This window comes from Marmota monax, unplaced genomic scaffold, assembly GCF_021218885.2.
Source record: "Marmota monax isolate L192 unplaced genomic scaffold, Marmota_monax_Labrador192_F-V1.1 WCK01_AAM20220418_F8-fsc00141, whole genome shotgun sequence".
In the NCBI taxonomy this organism is placed as follows: Eukaryota; Metazoa; Chordata; class Mammalia; order Rodentia; family Sciuridae; genus Marmota; species Marmota monax.
Genome location: NW_026692981.1, coordinates 796,922 through 805,900, shown reverse-complemented (window position 1 = coordinate 805,900; position 8,979 = coordinate 796,922). Strand labels below are relative to the sequence as shown.

Here is an 8,979-nt window from a genome sequence, read left to right as displayed (position 1 = left end):
TTCAGCAACACTGGAAATTCTTCCACCTTGGTCTTTACCGGCACTGGGACGAAGGCAGGAACTCCGGATGGCTAAAGAAAATCCTGTAGCATTCAACTAAGAAAACAGCCTTCTGAACAATTTAGTACATTATCTCAAGGTTTTTTACATTTGAAATAAGCATTAATAGTGTTATTACTCGTTAGCTTCCAGGTGTGGGAGAACCATTGTAGCTTAGTTATTGGCATTGAAAATGACCAAACATCAGGGACGCCAGTAGCCTCTTCTGCTGGCTGTAGTGCCTGGGCAGCCCCAGATGGCCCTGGGGAGAGTCCCGGACTCAAACTGCTACTGAGCACAGGGAGCAAGAGCCTGCGAGACTGTGCCTCCAGGTCAGGTCTAGATTTGGGCTCGCGGCAGTGGAAGAGCCAGCTCCCCGGCCAGGAGGCGGGGAAGGGCCAGTCGCCGCCGCCTCTTGGAAAATCCTTGCTGTGCTGTGACCGGCTTGCACACTCGGCAGCCGCTGCACCGATTCACGCACCCTTCGGTAACGAAAAGTATTCAGTAATAGCCTTTTGCTGCAACTTTTTTCCTGATAATCCTTCTTCTTCTGAACTTTCTTTTTCTTTCTGACTAGAGTTCCTGGGCTTCTATCAACACATGCCCTAACTATTCTTGGTTCCACTGGGGTGCCTCTTTCCCTTACCAATTTACTTCTCACCCCTTCCATATTTTCGTCACAAAGACAATACAACATTTCAAGACAAAACAAGACACAAACATACTGTATCAATCTTCTCCATTTTCTGGAAATGGTCATTTTTCCTCTCGCCCTATCTGCCTAGGGACGAGCAGATTTGCTCCCGTCCTATCTAGGGATGGGCAGCTTTTTTTTTTCTCGTCACTTACCCCTGAGTGTCCCGGGGCTCCCCGTACGGGCCACCATCTGCCGCAGTCCGGCTGCAGCAAAATAACCGGGGGGTGACGAACAACTTGCGTAGATTGATACAGCAGGAGTGGGAGCCGTTTATTGCAGGACAGGAGCAGTATTTATACATTCCACACAGCTTATCTAATTAGCATAAACTAGATACATCAGTCAACCAATAAGGAATCTCCACACTTAATGGCTCGCTTTTGTTACTTCTCAAACCACTCCCTCTGGCATTTTGCCAGGCACCATCCAGACTTGTTTACAAACTCTAACATTCCCCTGGCAAAATGCCAGGTGTTATTTTTGACTTGTTTACAGACTCTAACATCTGGGGACTACTGCCATCCTCTCTCTGCCTCTTCAGGCTCCAGGGAAGACCTTCCTTTGGCTGTGGTCATCTCTGATCATCTCCAGGTTTCACAGTCTGACGCCTCAGGTGGGTGCCTGCACACACTCGTTTTGCACGTCCATTGTAAACTGTTTTGACTGCTCTGCTCCCTATTTTACACATATTTCGGACTGGAGCCCGGCATCACTGTAGGCTTGGATACTATTTTCAATGTGAATTCACCTTCATTCTTAAGAGAAATAGTCAGACTTTCCCTAAAGCTAACCCCTAAAGCAATGACCTCTAACCTGGATCCCAGTCACCTGGAGGGAGTGTGGGGCCCTAGGAAATGCAAATGCCAGGTGTGCTCCCCGGATATTCGATTTGATGGATCTAGGGTGGGGAAGGCGGGTGTTTCAAACCTCTTCAGGGGAAAGCCGCCGTCCTAGGGGATCACAGGACCCCGACCTGGGAGCAGCTGGCCTCTCACGTCCCGTTAGTCAGTGACAGTGTCACATGTCCGTGATTAGCGCTGTGCTGTAAGTCATTGGTTTTCAAGCCAGCAAGCCTCAGGGCCACGCAGAGGGCAAAACGTCAGTTGGGTAGGTGGGTAGGGGGGTGGCCTGAGGATTGGCATCTAAGCAGCCCCCTAGAAACTCGAGCGTCATTTAAGGGACTGAGCGTGGCGTTCCGTCCTCGGGACTCGCAGGGACTCTGGAAGGTTGCCAAGCCCCTGCGGCCCCGGGTGAGTGGATCTCCTGCTGTCTGAAGCTGGAGCGCAGCTCCCGGGCCAGCGGTCAGCGACCTTCCACCCTCGCCGTCCTGACCGCCCACGCGGACCGCGCTGGAAGCAGGTCGCCGCCGACCCCAAGGTGTTTAGGAGCCTGCGGCGGTGGGCGCTGGTGGCGGGCGCCCCCTGCCCGGGCTCAGGATGCACAGAACTGCCCTCCGTTTCTGCGGCGTCGGGTTTGCATTTTAAACTTTTAAACGTCCACACCCGGAAGCGCGGGATCCGCGGCCGCACTCTCAGCCGGAGAAGCAGCGTGGTCCTGTGACCCTCGCCCGGCGGGCACCGCGGGGGCGGCGAGCCGCGCTTCCACCTGCGGCGGTACCGGGCGGCACCGGGGCGATTCGGCAGCGCCGGCCCGGTTCAGGTCGGTCTGGGAAATAGCGGTTTTGCTTTTAATGGAAGCATTACAGAATTTTAAGAAAAGGAGGAAAGGTGAGTTTTCGGATTGAGTACGTTTCAGCCGAGACAGAAGTAAGTCGCGAGGAGCCGCAGCAGCAGCGTCAGGATGGCCGAGCGGTCTAAGGCGCTGCGTTCAGGTCGCAGTCTCCCCTGGAGGCGTGGGTTCGAATCCCACTCCTGACAACTGCCTTTTTCCTACTTGCTCTACTTAAATAAAAGAATTACAATCTTTTCCCCCGTCTGTTTCTTTGTTTTTAACTATTCAAGCTCTGGAATTAAAGTACCCTGAGCTTGGAAGAGAGCTCGACAACTAGTTTTAATCTCATCTTTGTTCCCCTTAGTCTCTCCTCTTCAGTTCCAGGCCTGTAACCATCACTGCGGTCCTGGGGCCCTTTTGCTTTATTTACAGCTTCCTCTCTGGGTCTCACCCCCCACCCACCCCACTTCCCCAGGCCGATGAGTGATCACTGGAAAAGCCATCACTTTCCTTCCAAAGCTTTTGCAGAAGATGTATTAATTGGTTTGGATACGAGCACTTTTTTTTATTTCTTATAATGAACATTTATTTGACCAACTACTTATAGACTCTAAAATCAAACAATTTGTTACTTAAAGAACAGAAAGAATAATCCCCCCCCCATCAAAGCCTACTCCATAACTGAAGTACCCGAAACCTATGAACCATGTTGCTAAAAGAAAGGGGGGAAAGAGATGTTTACTAAACTTCACAGGAAGAATCAATAAATCTGGCAATGGTTGAGTACACATCAGACCACACTCAAGAGTACTAACCAGTCTCAAATATTAACTGAAAATTTAAACTTAATATGCATTTCCCTCTTAGAAAGGCTCAGAAAATTATTATCTATTAACTATGCAATGATGCTAGTTACATTATGTAAAATGATATAATGAAGAAAAAATAGTAGACAATTTGAATTTCCTAACCAATAAGTAAATTACTAGCTGTAAACAAGAACTTTTAAAAGTCATTCTTTAGCTTTCATTTACAACATTTAGGACTGGAATCTTCAGAATTTTCTAGTATCTTGAACATCCCTGTCTTCTCTTTAATCGGTCCTGAGGCCTTCATTTGATTAATGAGATCACTTGGATCTAACAACAACTCAAGATCTTTATCACTAATGATCTTTTCTCTTGATCCTTTGACTTCCCTTTCATAATCTCTAGATTTTAATAACTCCTTTAATTCCTTGGGATCTAAGAAGTTCTTAGATTGATTTAATTCAGATTGACTACCTTTGAAATGTTTTTTGTGAACGATCAACTTTTCCAGTTTTCTTTTAGCAGCTGCTCTTTCCACAATTTTCTGATCAATAGTATTTGCTGTAAAAAGCGATATGCAACAACTGGCTTTTTCTAACCAATTCTATGACATCAATCCTGGGCCTGAAGATCAGACTGGGGTTTCCAATCACTATCATAAATGATAACTGTACCTGCTGCAGTCAGATTAATGTCCAGGCCACCAGCTGGTGTACCCACCAAGAAGCTAACCACATCTGGATCTGTGTTGAAATTGTGCAAATTTCCCCCTCTCTCAGAATAAGACATGGACCCATCAACCTGCTAAAGTTGAAATTTCTAAGTTGGCAGTAATCCATCCAAATGTCCAACATTCTTGTCATTTGTGAAAAAAGCAGCACCTTGTGACTTTTTTTTTTTTTTTTTTTTAGTTCTGGCACATTCTATTCATCATTAAGAATTTCCCAGAATTTGTTACTAATTCTTCATCAGTCTTAAACTCTTGTGTAACAGGATCTATAGGATATTCAGTCAGATATGGATGATTACTATATTCTGCAGCTTCAGATTAACTTTAGATTCTATAGGGATATTCACTTCCACCATGCTTCTTTCTCTGTCCACCTCTGGCTGCATTTGACTGATCAGTTTTTCCAATTCATTAGGAAAATTATCTATTGTGCTGTAATTTATTGATTTTCTAATTTGCCGTTTGGGTCATCTAGTAGGACTTAGCTCAACTGTTTCTTTCTCAGTGGCTCCAAACATATTCGCAATTGTGCGATTCACCATTGCTGTGTAAAAGACTTCTTGTTTCTTCAAAATCGGTGCATAAACAATTACTTCTTGTTTAAGAGGAACTTCAAGAGCAACATCAAATTTTAGTCTTAATAAGAAAGGGGTGAGAATCTGGTGCAGCATAGGCAATACATTCTGTTCTCTTTCTTTGGCTGTAATGTCTTCAGCAGTTTCAGAAAGATTAGTGATGTCAAAGGAAGACTCAAAGCTTGTCAAGCCATCAAATACATCTGGCAACAAAAAGTTTAGCAATGACCAAACTTCTGCAATCGGAGAGCCAGATTAGAGGATACATGCATTTTTAATTTTCATAATTTGTTAGAGTCTGTAAACAAGTCAAAATAACACCTGGCATTTTGCCAGGGGAATGTTAGAGTTGGTAAACAAGTCTGGATGGTGCCTGGCAAAATGCCAGAGGGAGTGGTTTGAGAAGTAACAAAAGCGAGCCATTAAGTGTGGAGATTCCTTATTGGTTGACTGATGTATCTAGTTTATGCTAATTAGATAAGCTGTGTGGAATGTATAAATACTGCTCCTGTCCTGCAATAAAAGACTCCCACTCCTGCTGTATCAACGTACACAAGTTATTCGTCACCCCCTGGTTATTTTGCTGCAGCCAGCCGGACTGCGGCAATAATTCACAATGTATTATAGATGTCATTCTATTTTACTTCATTCCTTTGGCGCCGTGATTTTGAACCATGTCCTGTGCACATCTAGCCCAAGTCCAGACAAGTGCTTTTAATTGATGCATAGAGGTCAGCTGTGAGTTGGCCTGCCCCCCGGGGATGGCTCACAGGTTGGGTCTCAGGTGTAGCCACTATAGAGCACATCTTCCTACGTATTCCATTACCAAGCTGTGCAAGAATTTGAGATATGGCAGGAACAAATTGCAAGTCAAAAGAGTTTGACAATCCACTAATTTTACACCAATTTCAGAATATGGCCAAGAGCCATGAGTGAAAAGCCCATAAGCCAAAAAGGAGATAAAAGCTTGGAGGGGCGCATTATTTGCAGCAAGTAAGTAGAGGGTTCGAGATAATTTGCAAAGTAGTGCTTTCTCCGCACAAAGAAAGTGAGGGACTTTCATTGGGGAAACCTCTAGATATTCATATAGGTAAGATTCCTCGTCTCATATAGAGGTTTGCCTCACAAAAAGGTGGGCAAACTCAGTTCAAGATCGTAAGCCCACATGAAAGAAGGGGAGGGGGAACATTCCTGAGCATAGAGTTTAGTCCTCATGAGTTTCTCCAAGGAGCCTTATCTGAAACAAAAAGAAAAACAACTTTGTAGCAGGATTTCTAACCGTCTATTAAAGGGAGAGCAGCTTTCTGCCAAATAAGTATATAGGATCCTGCCCCTGGAAGTATGTGCCTTTTCTGATAGCTATCAGGAACAGGACCCAAGGGGCATGCTTTAAATATGCAGCTCATATTTAGTGAAGTCTCCAGAAATATCCCCCAAATTCAAATTTCTGACATCCAACTTGCTCATCTTGAACATTAATAGCTACAATTACAAACATGCATATTCATTGTTCCTATTTTGAACTTATTGCAAAGCCCCAATTAATCAAAAACCTCAAGGGACTGGAATTTCTCTTCACTCTTCCCTTTTCCAAAGGAAATTTAACCAGGAGGCCAAAGCAGGAGGATTGCAAATTTGAAAGCAGCCTCAGCATCCTAGCAGGTCCTAAGCAAGTTAGTGAGACCCTATCTAAAAATAAAAAGGGCTGTGGATGTAGGATGTAACTCAATGGCAGAGCACCCCTGGGTTCAATCCTCAACACCAAAAAAAAAAAAAAAAAGAAAAAGAAAAAGAAAGAAAGAAAAGAAAATTTAATCTACTACCAGGTTTCATAGGCTAAATATATGGTGAATCTGTTTTATGATCATTAATATTCAAAATTGGCCTGTCCTCTCCTTTTTTTTTCTGGAATTCCTCAAAATTCAGATCCATACACTGAAAGAAAAGTGAATTGGTATGTTTTAGATTGTCATCAACCAGACAGGAAAAGAACAAAGGAATGGAGATTTCCCCTTGTCACCTGACTGGACACCAGTCACTCCATTTCTGCCCACACCAACATTCTGGTTGAACGAATGGGATTCTGAGTCTCCACTTTGGCCTTGTCAACATAAGAGAAAGGAGGAAATGAACCCCCAGGGTGATACCGAGAAGCACTTAGAGGATGAGGGCAGCCCCTGGGTCCAATCCAATTCAGGCTGCTGGGCTCAGCCAGAGGCTCTGCCACTTCACAGTCTCCCAGGCAAGTGACTCTTCACCCTTGTGTTAGGTGCCCTCCTCTTTAACATGGAGAACATAATTGAACCTTGCCTCATAAATGTGCTGTGAGGATTGCCTGACTTAGTACATGTAAAGTGCTTGTACAAATGCCAGCCAAATATAAATGCCTGAGAAACGGTAATTTTATTTTGTCATAAATGAAGTACTCTTTTGTATTAGAACCTGCCAAAGAAACAGAACCAATATCTATCATCTGTTGAGAGACGGAGATGGGGAGAGATGTCCTATAAAGAACTGGTTCTCACGGGTATGGGGGAGTGAGAAGGTCCAGGATTTGCCCTCTGCAAGCTGGGACTAAGAAGGCAGGTGACATAGCTGAGTTCCTGTGGGAAGGCCTGAGAACCGGGGAAGAGAGGCAGGAAGGGATGGAGACGAGGTGGGTGAGGGCATAGAGAGGGGCAGGCTTTTATTCTATTCAGGCTCCCCAGAGACTGGATGAAGCCCGGAACAGCAACAGCGGGGGTTGGGGGAGGGCGATCTAGTTTATTGAGGCCACTGATTCAAATGCTAATCCCATCTGGAAAACCCTCACAGATAAACCCTGAAACAATGTTTAATCTGGGGACCCTGGTACCCTTCAACCTGGCGTGAAATTAAACCTCACACTGCTGTTGGCCAGGCCTGTACACAGCACAGGAACAGCCCCGAGGAGGAGACCAGCTGACACAGTGGCAGATGCAGAGCAAAGAGACGAAAGTTGCTGCCCAGGACAGGGTAGGGCACGGGGTCCCTTCTAGCTCCATCTGCCATAGCAGAACCTCAGCAGCCCAGCTCAGGGCCCTGTCAACCACAAGTTGTAAATTCAGATGCCATCTGCAGTGCTCTGGTAATGCATGGTCTTTTTAAAGGAAAGCATGAAACACTTGGCACTTACCAACTGTCAAATCTATCTGACTGCAGGTGAGGATGCCTAAGGGCCTGTGGTCATCTCCAGACAATGAAAAGTTGGGAGACTTGAGCACATCCCTTCCTAACGACCTCCACTCACCTGAACTGGGCATCCACTTAGCTGTACTCCGTGGCTTCTTGCCACAGCATCTATTCCACCCCTCCACAGCCTACTTTCTTGCCCTGCTAAGTTCTGCATCTCTTTCATGGCTCAGTTTGGTTGTATTTTCTTCCATGAAGTCTTCCCCACCTCCTTCCACCTCTATCCCGTTTATATTAAGTGTCCAAATGCAGTTTATGCATTTGGAAAGTCCCTGTACTCTGAGTGGCATCATATCCCACTCTCCTACAATCAACATTGAGTTCTCTGATCCCCACACCAGCCTCCTTAGGACAGAACTCATAACCCATGTGTGAGGAACATGGTGCCCGTCCCTTAACAGGCCCTCAACAAGTAGCAGCTGAGTGGATAAACAGGCATCTGATTGCAAACCCTCGACACTTCTGCACACGAATCGCTTTCATGGTTTATCAATGTTTGAAGAGTCAGGAAGACTTATGGGCTTTTGGGAAAGAGAGTAAGACACCTCAACTGGAATATTCTGTAACTTCTGTAGCCAGTACCACTACCTCAATGACAGAGACTGTTAGAGTCTGTAAACAAGTCAGGATGGCGCCTGGCATTTTGCCAGAGGGAGTGGTTTGTGAAGTAAGGCCAGGGAGCCATTAAGTGTGGAGATTCCTTATTGGTTGACTGATGTATCTAGTTTATGCTAATTAAGATAAGCTGTGCAAAATGTATAAATACCTCTGTTGTCCTACAATAAATGGCTTCCACTCCTGCTGTATCAATGTACACAAGTTGCTTGTCACCCCCCCCACACACACTATTTTGCTGCAGCCGGACTGCTGCAAGAGACCGTGCAATCTGTTGAGAGAAACTTGTCTGGAAGCATCCCTATACAGACCCTGGAGCCTAGAGCCTGTCAGAGATAAACAGGAATAATGAGAACTTCCAATAAAGGAGCAAAGAACTTGTTTGGGAACAAAGAATAAGATGCACCCAGGACACATAATCAGACCAGCATGGCCTCTGGTATGCATGGAGAACAAGGGAAAGGTCAGAGATTTTATTGGAACAGAGAAATCTATACAGATGTTTATAAAAGAAAGTTCATTGGCACTTTGGGTACTTGAGGGAGCCAATGAACTCTGATTGGCATGTAGCAGCAGCTACTAAGTGAAGCCAGTCTTAAAGTCATACTAGGTAGTTTTCTTGACAGTTGCTAA

The 8,979-nt window shown here is 45.2% G+C and overlaps 1 non-coding gene and 1 pseudogene across 1 annotated transcript; one reads left to right on the top strand and one right to left on the bottom strand.

The window, feature by feature from the left end:
- The first annotated feature begins 2,530 nt into the window (after positions 1-2,530).
- On the top strand, positions 2,531-2,613 carry Trnal-cag (transfer RNA leucine (anticodon CAG)). The gene has a single exon. It is a non-coding gene; the product is annotated as a tRNA-Leu (tRNA).
- An 820-nt stretch (positions 2,614-3,433) lies between these two features.
- On the bottom strand, positions 3,434-4,776 carry LOC124097828 (lymphoid-specific helicase-like; annotated as a pseudogene).
- Between the last annotated feature and the right edge of the window lie 4,203 nt (positions 4,777-8,979).